Here is a 13721-nt window from a genome sequence, read left to right as displayed (position 1 = left end):
GATCTTCAAAGTCAGATTTTTCACTGGCCTTAACTTCAAAAAATTAGTATCAATTTCTTCTCCTGTCCCCTCTTCCTGCATGCACTGTTTCCTTATTTTCCCCTCCATATTTTTTCCTTCTTCTACAGTTCTTTCTGCACCTCTCCTCCAGTCCCTTGTTGTCCTTCCCCGTGTATGTTTTCTTCCCTTAACCCTTCTTTTTTCATTCATCCAAAAATGTCCCTTTTTTACACAACCTGCATTCAGGCACACATCTTCTTGCTGTATGTTCATTCTCCCCACATTGATTATGTTGTACCTTGTTACAATCACTAATTAAGTGAGAAAATTCTTCATAAAAAAACATGATTAAGGCTGGACAGCATATCTTAATGTCACACTATAACCAGACACAAAAATAATACTTGGCAAGTGTTTCACCATATTTTTTCTTCACATTTGAAAACAGCTTTCAACCCCGACTATCCATTCCATATGTTTCTCTCACCTCAAAATTTTTTACAGTATTACCTATAGTTTCATAAAGACCCTGCATGCATCATTTAACCTGTTCTTCTTCCAGTTCATCAGTTCTAAACTTAAAGTAACTTTTTAAACATTTAAGTTAGTACCAGAAAACAAATAATTGTTTCATAGATAAATGTCCTTATTTTAGTTCCAGAGTTCCAGAAATGTCATCATCAGTCCATCAGTTTCAGATGCTAAGTCATAAAATGTCTCTGTCCCAATATATATAAAAGACCATATTTCTTGATCTTTAAAAGCCAGAAATGTTACCAAATTGTTCAATAGATACTATTTATTATCCTATTACTGTGTCATGTTTTGTTCTTATTCTCACAGTTGAGTTTCTGTACTTTTTAAAAACAGTTGTACTTACAGTTTGTTGCTAATCTCCTTTTTCCCTGCTGTCACTGTTGCTTATGGTTTATTTAATGCATTATTTGCTGCTGTAGTACCAGACACTGTCTCAGTTTTTTGATATTCTCCTATTTTACATTCTGCCACTGCTACATAAGCTTTAACGGTTGTATTCTCTGCTGCCATATAACCTGGTTCCTTTTCCACACTAAAGTTATCTTCCATCTTACCCCATGAAACAGTGGAACTGTCACCTGGATCATTCTGCTCAATTTTTAACAGAACATCATCTGCAAGCCTTTGTGATGTGATACCAGTTTTAATTTTGACGCCTAACAGACTTGCCTACTTCCTTCTCCATTGAAACAGCTAAAACCTGCTCAGTTGTAACACCCATCAAACAACTTTTTTCCAAATTCTCACTTTTCATCGCTGAGCTCTCCATAGCTTTTCTCTCCTCCTCCATGCTGCTTCTTCCCTTAGGCATCTTCCTTGCTGTTGTTGGAGCCTTCTGGTGCCATCTAGCAATTCCAAATATAGAAAAGGTTTCATAATGCCCAGGCCAAAATTCCTCTATTAGTATAAATACCACCATGGGTCTCCCCTGAAAAGAGGTTACTAGGCTAGCAGGTCTAAACCGATCAACAAAGGACTACATAAATAAAAATCTTTCTTGAAGTATAGTATAGTGTCGCTATAAGATACATAACTTAGCTCAATCCTGCCTATCTGAAGGCATGAAATATGACAGTGATGAGGTCATTAAAGTCCAATAATTAGATGGCTGTTCTCTTCCTTGATTATAACTGGATTTTGCAGTTTCATATTCGAAATTTATCTCTCTCTCTCTTGATAGCATGGAAACCTCTTCATTTAGGCAAATTGATTCTACAAATCTTTCCTATGTTGGTCCAAAAAATAAAACCATGTCAAAAACCAGAATCCCTTTTGGCTAGTTTATTGGGCATTAAAGGCTAGTCTGATTCAATTCAAATTCTTAGAAGCACATTGTCAAGCAAAAAGGCTGTGACTTTTAGTTGAAAGGTATTTTCTTAACTTTAACAGTATCTCCTTGCCAATAACCCCATAAAATTATGGAATAACCTCATCCATATTCCCTATGCTCAGCACAACACTAATGCATTTCCTTTACCTTATCTATACTGCAACTGATAATTTGTCTAAATTATGGTTCCACAGCTCTATCAAAAACCTTCAAGAACTATGTTAAAATCTTTTAAAACCACATCTGTTAATATTTCAGTCACACTTATTATTCAGATAGTAACAGACATCAGTGCTTTGAAATATATAAGGATATTTAAGCAGATATTATCTTCCATAATAAGCATCATTACTAAAGAAGCGCATCATGATTTTTAAGCAGGGATTATCTTCCATAATAAATCTCATTCCTAAATTTCTATAAATTGATGTAAGGCCAATTCATACCCTGCACTATATTAGTCAACTGTCTATAATTGCAGAAAAAAAGTTTAGCAATATGGAGGCATGCATTTATTAAATTTATCCACAATGGTTGCCCTTCTATGATGGTGAACATTTATTGTTCCAGAAGGAAATCTGAGGAGTCCAAGTCTAATTTGTAAAACAATTTCCTTCAGTTCTCATCAAAAGGAGTCAGAATACTGAATAGACCCTTTCCTTCCTATCTAATACCTTTTTCCACATTGGATCAAGTTAAAGGAAATTTAATGTAAAATATACAGACAACTAAAAAGGTGAAGGTAGCACTTTTCAGAACCCATAACCTAAACAGAAAACTAAGCTGTCTAGAGGCTTTTCTTGCCTTTGATGGAACTGGTGTACGTGCTGTGACAACAATACTTGATTACAAATATTTCCACTCATTCTGGCCCACCAATGAAAAAGATTGCATATCCATTTTTGTAAGTTAGTGCTTCAAACATAGGCTTATAGAAACACATTTGTGCAGGGTATACCTCACATCCAGGTAACAATAAACATTGCAAACCCCTCGATAAACTTATCACTCTGTCCATAATGGAAAATACTTTTCTATTCAATGACCTGAATCATACTCCATTGACTGGGAAAATAATTTCTCAACCAGTAACTGGGTACAAAAGAACACACACAAAAAAACACCCCCCACTAAAAAAAAAAAAAACAAGATTTCATTAGCAAGCAAATTTAAAAAAAATTAAAAATTCCAGCAAAAGGAAAAAACACATTAGATACAATCTTGACATTAGCTGTGCTAATCTAATTATTTCCACACCCCCCTTTTCACTCTGACCACAGTGCTATGAAGTTCATCATATATAGTAAACATAGCATATTAAACTGATACCATCTTTAAAGATTTTTCCAATGGCAATTAGAATGCCATGAAGAGTCACCAATCAGCTGGGGCTATATATTATGCTGAGCCCATTCTAACATATCTGTGGAAAAAAAGGCCCTCTACAACTCTTTAAATTGCTGAATGATAAATTCATCCAGATGAGACATATGAAAAATTCTAGTGTAAATCTAAATGGTGGAGTTACAAAATCAGAAAAGTATTTAGCAAACTGAAAACATACAAAATCCATCAGATTTTACCCAACATTGTTAAACAAGGCTAAGGTCATCTCCCTCCATAAGGAACTCACTAATCTAGCCAGAAGAAGCAACCTCAGGTAAAATATGACATCAGGATGGGTGACAATGATAAGGCATTTTCCAACCACAGCCAAAAAGTGAAGGGAAGGAAATTAAAACATAGTGTGTTAGAACAAAATGGAACCACCAAAACAGAGACAACAGACATAGCAAATATACTTACATACACATATAGAGTAAATTTCAGACCTCAAAAGAAGTCCCTATCAGTCTTCCTCTCTTTAACACAACCCACTTAAATTACATCTGTAATGCCTACACCTACCATCAGGAAAGTGTAAAATACTAGTTCACAAATGGGTGAGAAGCCTAATTTGTTCAAACAAATATAGCATTGCTTACTCCCTGTGTTCATTCTTAATAGAGCATTAAAGCTGTTTTTTTTCCAGAATATCTGGAGGAAAGCTATTGTTGTCTCAGTCCTCAAGGGATTCCCTTCCTCAGCTTTCAATAATTACAGACCAATCTGCCACATATCCTATTATGTATGGTTATAAGGAGAATTACCATATAACTTATTCAGAAAGACATAGTGAATCTTTTTCCTTGTGAACTGAACCAGTAGGTCTTGTCTGCTTAACCTCTGAAATTTGTTGACTGTTTGACCACTGCTCTAGACGAAGCTTTATACTGAGATCTGAAAGTAAAACAAGCCATAATAACTTGGCTCCGCAATTGTATATATCGTTATACCCAACAGTAAGAATAGGAAGCCTCTTATCCTCTGTACATAGGGTATAGAGGACTCATCATCAACCTTCTTTTTCCCATTTTCTACATGTGGGTGGGGTGTCATGTCAGCTGTCATCATTCTCTTTCATGGTTCAATGTGACTCTCCTACCTTCTTCAACAGTCATGCTTAACTGTCACAGGTCTTCCTCACACAATCCATCCACCTCATTGCTGGATGCCCTTGTTTCCTCCTGCCTTCTTCCTGTCTGTCCCAAGCCTTCTTCACCAGATTGTCTTCTGATTACATGTGCACAAACCACTGTAATTGGTTCTCTTTGACATTCTCTGAAATTGTAGCTACTTTGGCTTCTCCACTGATGTCCTCATTTCTTCCTGTGTCCCACAGTGGCATCCTATCACCCATCTCAGGCACTTCATCTCTATCACCTTTAGCTTCCTCAGCTGATCTGTCTTTACTGCCCAGGTTTCTGTGTCATACAGTAGTACTGGTTTCACCACTGTTTGTACACCTGACTTTTGAGTTTCTTTGGCATTCTTCTGTCATATACTTCCCTGACAATCTGTGCCAGGTGGCAACAGCCACTCTGATTCTATCTTTGACCTCCTCATTCAGACTTCCCTTCTCCTCAACCATTCCTCCCAGATACTTAAAGCTGTTAACCGGTTCCACTAATTTCCCTTCTATCTCACTGCAAACATTGATTCAATTGTGCTGCATCCCGATCTAAGCCCAAACTGCTCATCTCTCATCTTACTTTTTACTACGCTATGTATTCTTTTACCAATGGCACTCTCCTGAACTTTCATGCAGTTTGACAAGAACTTGATACCAGTAGAGACCAGTTGTTATAATGGTTAAGGTCTTTGCCTCCAATGAACAAGATTGAGGGTTTGATCATGTCTGATGTATGTATAGAGTTTGCCTGCTCTCTCTTTGTCACTGTGTGGCTCATCCCAACTCCCAAAAACATGCTGAGTATTTCCACCTCAAATTCCCCCAAGAATGGAGATGTGCACAGTAGCATATACTCTAGATGCTGCTCTACAGGGGGATGTGAAAAGTTAATTAAATGAATGAATGAATGTCACTGATTGATTAATTAATTGCAGATGTGCAGATGCCTGTGCTGAATGCTGCGTGCCTTGTAGAAAACAAAGTCTGGTTAGTGCACATAAATGTTGCAGACTATTAACCTTTTCAGCAATATATTATTATCGTTCTTGCACAGAGTACTAAAATAACTTATCTATATAACAGATGACATATACAACACTGTACAGTTTGCAGGGTTTACTGTCTTCAAGTTGCTTCTCAATACAACATGAAAGTTGTTCTCCATTAAGCAAATCTGTCATCACATCTTACATATATACATTCTTATAAAAGCAGTCTTTTGGGAACTCTCAAAGTCATTACTTTGGTATTTTCCGATGTCATACAGTCTGTTTATTAAACTTTTAGGGAGTCTTTCCTGTTTGAGAATGTTTCTGTGTGAAAGCAGTCATTTGATGATGTCATGCAGTCTGTTAATAAGTTCCTTTGTGTTCCTGTTTCAAGGTGAATTATGTGACATTTCAGTAAGTTGTTTATGCCTCCAACTTGGTTCCTTCCTTGCACCTGCATCCTTATCTGTAATCCTTGAAGCTTGCATTAAACACTGAGCATTTAGTTTATCCTTATCAGCATTTTTCTCAAGCTGTACCAACATGTTACATACAGATGAGTGCCATTTTATTTATTTATTTCATTTGTAGCTGAGAACAATTTAACCCTTTAACATATGAATGCTAGCAAACAGAAATGTATGCAGCTAACTGACTATATTATTCCTACATATATTATAGCAACAGAAGTGTATATGCATCTAACTAACAAACAGACATGCATTCATTTATAAATCTCTGAATACATATCTAACAGGATGAGTTGTGCAAACCAACCATTTGAGCATCAGCTGTGGTGCACAGCATCCTCAATATAGGAGAACATAGATCACAGACTAAGAACCATGTCACCTAGGCATTCCTAGTCATGTCAAGGTTGCTAAGACCTGGAACCCCTTACCTGTATCCATTAGGTCAATACCCTCCCTCCCATCTTTCAAAACCAATCAGAAAGAATTCTTAGCTAAAAGCTGGCTCATTTCTTGCTCACAACCAGGATAAACTATATCCCTAAATGTGTGCAAGTACGTTTTCATTCCTTATACCTCCTTACTCTCCCTTCTTCACTTATTTCCTTATTCCTATCAAATTATCTTCCCAGATTTCTCTCTAAATATACAATAATTTTGTTTTCCCTCATTTCATATTGCAATTCCTGTTGTATTAGACTAACTTACCTTTAATTTCTCCACAAACTGTCTAAAATTTCTCTAAATGTTAAATGATTGTCACATAACTTTTATCGATTCTTAACCAATGTTTTTATATTATGTCTAATTTGTTATAATTATTTAAGCTGTAAATGTTTTTGTTTCATTTTTGAAGTTTGTAAAATTATTTTTCGTAAAATGTTTTGGAATAATTTAGAGCTTTACTCCCCAGCCTCCACTGAAAATCGGCTTCTACTCAGTCAGAATTTCCCAGTAATCAAATGTAAATAAATAAATAAATGTCAGGACTAGCCACTCAATTTTGTAAAATTGGCTCTAGTCAAAGAATAAAGTCCTGTCACTAGTGGAGTCCCTCGAGGGTCTGTTCTATGATCTTGCTCTTAGTTGACTCCATTGTCTGGTTCACTAAATATGCAGATGACTGCAGATCTCAGAGTATTGTATTTAATCCTACTGATGCCACATCAGATTCAACCAGTACTTAATATTACACAAATATGGTATAGTAGGATTTCCACTGCCTGCAAACTCAAATAATGAATCACTGGGCTATTTTGCAACAAAAAAGTCTTCAAACATTACTGATGTACAAAATGGCAGTAGACAAAATTTAACAAAGTAGTAAAAGATGTTGGATTTTTCGTAGATGGTTGCTGTTCATCTGGCACCCACAAAACTACTATTGCCAGAAAAGTGTAGAATTGCTCACTTGACCAATGATGGAGTTTAGAGCCATGTCAGAGAAATAATTGCAGCAATTTACACATCACTTATTAGACCAGTTGTAGAATGTTTCACTGTATACTGCTGATTTCACTTTAACATCATGTTTAATTTGAAAGGTTGCAAGGATTCCTTACAATGGGAATCAGAGGTCTTTAAGGGTGCTCTTACTGACAGCCAGTGACTACAGCAAATCTCTCTCTTTTTGTGACACATCACCTTCTTTGACAAACACTTATACCCAATAAAAAAAAGCATTACAAGCCTCCTTACTATTTGAAACCCTTTGTTTAGAATACGCACTGGTGACCTGCATACATGACACAGCAAAAAAAAAAATATATATATATATATATATATATGTATATACATATATATATCTACATATATATATATATATATATATATATATATATATATATGGGTCTACCTGATTATGCCGAAAGCTGAGAAGAACGACAACGAGATAATCGACACCAGAAGATCGACAACAGAGAAGACCGACAGTTGAGAATCCCAATGCTGAGAACACCAACATGTTAATGTAAGTGTGTGATAGGGACGGACGTTAGGGTCAGGGTGTGGGTAAGGTAAGTGTGTGATAGTGATGGACGTTAGGGTAGGGTGTGGGTGAGGTAAGTGTGCGATAGTGACAGACATTAGGTATAGGGGCGGGTTAAGTGAGTTAGGGTTAAGGTGCGGGAAAGGTAAGTGTGCAATAGTGACAGACTTAAGGGTTAGGGGCAGATTAAGTGAGTTAGGGTTAGGGTGCGGGTAAGGTAAGTGTGTGATAGTGACGGACCTTAGGGTTAGGGTTTGGGTTAAGGTTAGTGCATATATAGTTGTGTATGTAAGGTTTAGTGTAGGTTTGTAAGGTTTTTGGTGTGCTTGTGTTGTGTGTGTGTTTTTCGGGAAAGTTATTTGTTTTGTTGATTGTCGGGATTGTAGTCTGTTGGGCATGTGAACTTTCATGTTTTTTGACTTTCGGTTTTGTCGTGTCAGTTATTTTGTTGTCGGTGTTTTGGCATGTCAGTGTTATCAGGTAGACCCATATATATATATATATATATAATACACACATATATATATATACATATATATATATATATATATATACATATATATATATATATATATATATATGTATAGATATATATATATATATATATATATATATATATATATATATCAATCATGAAATGTTGCAACTTTAGAACTCCAAAGCTTCTACTCATATTGAATAAACTCAGCCTCTCAGATAAACTTGGCCCATTAATTCATACCTTCAGAAAGAAACTTAATTACTACATAGTAATCCATAATTTCCAAAATGGAATCCATAGCATCAAAACCTCAGTCATCAGATGAGCTTAAAATTAGTCATCAAGCCTATGAATGCATAACCTTGCTATCTCCTCTGTCAATCGCCATCAAGAAATTTGTCCCGTAACAGTTTCTGAAACATCTCACTAATGTTAGTATCTTATTTAGCAAACATCATGTGTTCCAGCTTAATTATACTACTGATATGGCACATTTAAAAATGGGCATATTCATTCAATCATACCTAGTCAAGGTCAACATAGCAGACATATTGTATCTTCACTTTCAAAGGTTTTCTGCATGATCAGCTACTCAAACCTTTACATTTAACCTTTAGTTCCAATTGACATTTCTCAAACCACTTTGCAAACAGACTTCACATCATCAGATAAAAAGCCAGCCAATACACATTTATTTAACATTTGTTAACTGGGAAAGTCTGACTTGGAACAAAGCCAATTTTCAGTGACGGCCTAGGGAGAAATGCTCCAGATGTATGTATTTGTAATGTGGGATGAAACTGGAGTACCCGGAGGAAACCAACACGAATGCAAGGAGGACATGCAAACTCCACACAGAAGGCACCCCAGCTGAGAATCGAACCAGAGAACCTCTTACGGTAAGACAACAATGCTACTGCTGCACCACTGCACCATCCTACATGCCACATGGTTTTATAGATTCATAGATTTTTACTAGGCTAGCAACCTTGGGGGGGGCTTTCTAAGCCTAGCCAGGTTTTCTCAAACGAATAGTGATGATGTCTTGTATCCAAATACAGCACTGAGAGACAGGTATTTATAAGGTACCTCTATCCATAAGGGACCTGGGTGCCAGGCCTGATGTAAATTTCCTATTTCTCATCCACTGGTCTAGGTTTTGCTTAAACTGGCAATAGACAAACTCAGCTTCACATAGATGGGAAGCCTGTTCCATAAACAAACTCAGCTTCACATAGATGGGAAACCTGTTCCATAGGACGGGCTGTGTCTGGTTCACATATCTTTTTCTCCAGTATGTTCTGTTTAAGTCATAGACAAAATTCAGGTCCCTAGACCTTGTATTTCGTGTACTGTTTGACTTACAAATATGCAGGAAAATCATAATTCAAGCATAGATCATCCCTCAGCAACCTGTAGCAGACTGAGTAGAGGGCTTTAAAGCACTATGCACAAGGCAGGTCTGCTACACCTTGCATTATTTTTGTAAGGCACCATTGAGGTTGCTCTAGTTTCTGCATATGCCTGATCAGGTACATTCTGAAGGGAGCACTGTACTCTATGATTGGTCTGATAAGGGCAGATTACAGTGGGATAATGACTTCTTTGGACCTAGATGCCTTGCCCTTACTGATAATTTGTTCAGCATAAAAAGATTTACTCTCCACTGTAACCACATGGTGGTCGAAGGTAAGGCTAGTGTCTTCAAGTGTACCCAGATACCTGACCACTGGGTTGACTCTTACGAGTGTATTATCAATGTGGTATTTAGCTGGGATGGCTGACTCCCAAAGGGTACAATAATGAATTTCTTAGCATTAAGCTTAAGACCATGGCTTTGGCTCAATTTGTTACTCAGAAATAGGCTTTCTTGAAGAATGCCAGTGTCTGCAGGTGAGTTGATGATGATAACACCCAGCTTTCAACCACCTGCAAACTTAGTCTTCAGCATTTGCTTCCATTTCAGAGTAACTGATGCCAAAAAGGAGCGGTCTCAGTACTGAGCCCTGGGGGGACTCCGCTAGTGAATGGCATCTTTGAGGAGGTGATCTCACCTATTTTAACCTCCTGGGTCCTATCAGTGAGCCAGTTGGCTATCCAGCGATATTCAGGTTCTGTTCTAAATCCATTTCTGTTCATTGGCAAATCACTGTGACTACATTAAACTTGTCCAATAAGCTGACAACTCTATCATTGCTATCCCAGCCAGTGCTATAACAACTTTCAAAGTTAATCTTCAGATCTATTTCTATATAGTCCAAAACTGACTCATTAGTTTAGGGCTACTTCTCAAGGTAAACAAGGCCAAATTGATGCTTTCTTGTTGCAATCCTCCATCATAATATTAACTGTAACACCATCAGTAATGCCCCTCAATCAGTGAAGACACATTCATTTTTCGAATAACTTGTACAGTCCCCAGTGCCACAGTCTTGCTACATTATTATGCCTTTCAATATACAGGCCTTCTGGCATTATACTCACACCCAGCAACAAGATGTGTGACTATTTCCAATCCTGTTTTACAAAACCTGCATTTGTCTGTTTCTCTGACATGTTCATTAACCTTTATAAACCAACGTGTACGTACTTCATTATTCTGGGCCGCCAATATTAACCTTTCGTATTTTTGTTTAAATTCACCTCTCCTTAACCATGACTGCATTAAATCCTGATCAACATAAGGTTGTTCTAGGAGTTTTCTGCATTTGCAACTATATGCATTTTACAGATTTCTTGCCTTTTCATCTAATCCTTCACCTTATATTCTTTCTTTTCTTTTTTGGCACATTCAGTTGCTGATTGATTTTTGTCTACTTCTGGTTTGGTTTCCATTCCCACTTGACAGCAGAGTCTATGTAATTTCATCAAATAGCCATTCATCAAACACCTATTTAGTGAAGCCGCTCTTCATTGAATGGCAAATTTGAAGTAGGTCAAACAAGTGGTTGGCCAACCTAGTGACCACAAAAAAAAAAAAAAAATAACATTTAAAACCTGTCAAGGTGGGGAGTTACACGCCCCACACCCCCCAACTAAATATATCAACTCCAAGATCACACTACAGTGGAGGATAGGGCAAATTCCAGATGGTGGCCAACTGCTGGTTTGCCCTAGTTAAAATTCGCTGTTTGATGATGAGTGGTTTCACTAAATAGGTGTTCAATGAATGTCTATTAGCTGAATAGCCATTTGACAAAATAATATAGACCCTGACACCAATATGCTTCTGCTAAACCAAGCAGGAAAGTCATCTTAGACTTGTCCTCCTCACGTTTTAAAAATATTTCTATGTTTGGATCTTGTGAGGTCAGTAAATATGTATGTAGTCTGACTGCAGATATATACAAGTAATCACATTTTGAGGAGGACCATAACTCTCAGAACAGGGAATATATAATCTTGGTATACACTGATTTTTATAAATCATTTGATAAGCAAGAAGCATTTATCTTGTTTTCCTGTCCACCTTATCCAGTACCATTTGAGCTCAATAATCAACCCAAAGAAGTAAGATAGAACTGTAAGAGCTAATTGGTTTATAGCCTGGACTTTGTTTCTAGATGTCAGATCTGGTTTCAGTATTAATTTTAGTCATCTAAAATATTCCTAAGTTTTATTCACATTTGTTTGTGTTTTATTGTTGATCCTTCATCAGCTCCTAAATACTTATACACGCCCTCTTGCTCAAGTTGTTTTATATCACATTCCTGTCCCAGAATGATGTTTTCTTTGTGCTGCAGCTTTCCTGCTTTAAAGGTTGCTTTTGCCCAATTATCAAGACCAAATGACATTCTTATATCATCTGAGAAAGTTTTGACTACTTGCAGTTGTCCGTTCAGTTCCTCATCTGATGCACTATGCAATTTTAAATCATTCAGAAAAAAGAATATGAGAGCTCTTTACACTTTGTTGTTTTCTAGGAGCCAAATTGTAACCATGACCTAATCTATTAAGGAGACAGCTTAATGGACTAAGGGCAACAGAAAAGAGCAGCAGTGGCAAAGAGTCTCCCTGGAATATCCCCCTTTGAATTTTTATCCCTGTGTTAATAATTTGTCCTTTATCATGGCTTAACTGGAAGTGGTTTGCCACTGTTCATGGTTACTGTAATGTAATCAATCAATGTAGGGTATATCTTATACATTTGTAAGCACTCTTTTATCCATGGATGCAGGATACTGTCAAATGCTTTTTTGTAGTCTATTCATGCTATACTTAGATCTTTCTCCCTTTTACAGCTCTTCATTATGATTTTATTTAACAACAAATAACCCTTTGTTCCCTATTTGTTCCACATTTACTCTATCTATTTGTAAATGCAGGAATAGATCCCCTATAAATTTGAGATATGTGCCAGAAAAAAAAATCAAAAATTAAATCAGACATTATTCTCTAACTAACATAAATGCCAAAAATGTTCTGTGGGATATTTTAGCATAAACATATTGTTTTTATTATTTTGATCCACTATTCTGTTTTATTATCACTCTGTTTAGCCTGACCTCTTTCTCTTGCTGCATTTTCATCTTAGTCTCAAACCTAATAAATAATCCCACTTGTTAACAACGCAGATGACATTTTCAGTTTCAAGTTTTAATTTTTAATGTGCAATCATATGATTCATAGGGTGTATATGATGCTATTGAATGGACTAAATAGCGAATGCAATTTAGTAGATCCGATACTGTCGAAATGGCAAAATAGCGAAGTCACGGAACATCGAATTTTTTCCCAGGGAAATAATTCAGTGGGCCATCTTCGAGACTTTGCTATTTCCTCCACTATGGTGCGATCTCGGAGTTGGTATATTTAAGTAGGGTAGTGTGGGGGGCACAACCTCCCACATGGGAGGGGGTGAAGCCCCCCACTTAAATTTGTGTTTAAGTTTATTTATTTTTTTTAACAGAGCAGCAAATTTTTTCCCAGGGAAAAAAAATTGCTGTTCCGTTTATTCGATATTTTGTTGTTTCAATATTATCGGTAGGATGAAATAGCGTTCGCTATTTACATTGTATGATAATATGATATAGACGTGATTTATAGCATAATATGTAATACTTTAGTACCTGTAATTAGGTGGCTGTACTCATGGCTGAGTGGCACTTATTTTTTTGCATTTTGTTACTTTACAAAATGCAAAAAAAACTTACTAAAAATCTTTTCCTAAATATTCAGTGCTTTACTTTATTTTTTCATAGTAAATCTGTTTATAATAATAGCTAGACATCTTACATACAACTACAGTCTATCACTTACTTCTCGGATATTTAGTCCTGCTTTAAAACATTGAATCATTATTCTATCCATCTTTTCAACCACAACCCCCTTTTCCCATTTTTCCACATGGGGTCAGAGTGTCACTTCAACCGTGGCAGTCATGTATAAAGAAGGTTTACACCATGGGTGGCTAGC

This window comes from Protopterus annectens, chromosome 7.part0, assembly GCF_019279795.1.
Source record: "Protopterus annectens isolate FY-2018-M chromosome 7.part0, PAN1.0, whole genome shotgun sequence".
In the NCBI taxonomy this organism is placed as follows: Eukaryota; Metazoa; Chordata; order Ceratodontiformes; family Protopteridae; genus Protopterus; species Protopterus annectens.
The sequence above is the reverse complement of the archived record's forward strand: the minus strand, read 5'-3'. Positions refer to the sequence as shown.